This window comes from Cynoglossus semilaevis, unplaced genomic scaffold (assembly GCF_000523025.1).
Source record: "Cynoglossus semilaevis isolate Cse_v1.0 unplaced genomic scaffold, Cse_v1.0 scaffold543, whole genome shotgun sequence".
In the NCBI taxonomy this organism is placed as follows: domain Eukaryota; kingdom Metazoa; phylum Chordata; class Actinopteri; order Pleuronectiformes; family Cynoglossidae; genus Cynoglossus; species Cynoglossus semilaevis.
This window is the reverse complement of record NW_007585149.1, coordinates 31,322-32,725: the sequence shown is the minus strand read 5'-3', so window position 1 is coordinate 32,725 and position 1,404 is coordinate 31,322. Positions and strand designations below refer to the sequence as shown.

General features: G+C 39.2%; 1 non-coding gene across 1 annotated transcript; it reads right to left on the bottom strand.

The window, feature by feature from the left end:
- Window positions 1-454: 454 nt before the first annotated feature.
- trnak-uuu (transfer RNA lysine (anticodon UUU)) lies at window positions 455-527 on the bottom strand. The gene has a single exon. It is a non-coding gene; the product is annotated as a tRNA-Lys (tRNA).
- Window positions 528-1,404: the final 877 nt, after the last annotated feature.

Genomic DNA, 1,404 nt, shown 5'->3' with positions numbered 1-1,404 from the left:
TTAGTTCTTCCCTACTGTAAACCAACTTTACAAACATGAACAGTGATTTGGTTATGAATTTGAAAGTAGTGATTTGGACATTTCTATTTATAGAATGCAACAAATCGGAGTTGGCGAGCAATTTCAACAAATTATTTTCACATAAGAGTCATTGTACATTTAACACAACATGTGCCCTTTAAGAGAGAGACATCAACCCACAGGTATCCAACCTTATTTTGGCTTTTGACCCCATTCACAAATGTCTTGTATCACTTGTCCAGTAATGTGATCTCAGCTGTCAATCAGGACGATCCAGCTTAAATATATTTTTTTATATGCTGCATTTTATTTCTGTGGTGTTTTGAATCACATTTGGAAAAAAATATTATTAAAAAGATATGTTTATCAGGAATTTTGTTTAACATTTACCAGACGACCTCGTTTGAACCCACTGCATTAATGCAGCTGAACACACCTGAACAGGGACTTGAACCCTGGACCCTCAGATTAAAAGTCTGATGCTCTACCAACTGAGCTATCCAGGCCTGGTTTTAGTGTTTTCCCTTTTTTTTGTTTGTTCATGTGAACGCTGCAGTAGTCCTAGCCCCGCCCCCGAAGCTTTCACTGGTTTAACAAAGCAATGATTCTGGTCCAAAGCCAATGATGGTTTATGTGTTAGGTTTAAACTCCTGTTTATATTAAACCAAAGTGATGTTTTGATATGAAAAAGAAAATGTTTCATTGTTTAATTTGAACCAAACCGTACATTATTTACTAAAGTCCACTACAGGTAGGTTTAAATCACCGCTGCTGTGGTTTGGTGGTGATTATTAGATATTGACAGGTTGTGTGATTTATAGGTCTGTGCAGGGATTAACTGGGAATGAATAGGTACATGAAAGTCCTCCCACTCCTCTTGATTTTCTCCTCCTATTGGATTTGAGTAGGTGAAGGAGGAGGAGGAGGAGGAGGAGGTGGGGGGGACATTCAGCTCAAGGTCACTCACTCATCACTTTAATGGATTCTCCTTCGTCCACCTTCGCTTCCTTAGGACGACTCTTTTTCTGCCTTCTTTTGTGTCTCACTCTGGGTGAATCCAGGTCTCTGGGGCTTTGAAATAAACAAAAGGTTGTTTTAATGAAAGTGAATCTGCAAACCAAGGACTTGTTCAACTTATACGTGGCTTTGCCTTTGTCTCTCTTGTTTTCCTTTTTTTCATTCATTTTGTCTTGGCCTATCTTCAGTGCTCAGACTGACACCGTTTGGCTCAAATAACGACAAGGAAGCAGTGAAACGGTAAATAAAACCAAGTGAATTAACCAGCCAAAATGTGATGACTGAGTTCGATTCTCCATCAACAATCCCCTCACTGATTGCCAGCTATCACAAGAAACTGTATTTCATCACAGCGTGAGCTTCTAT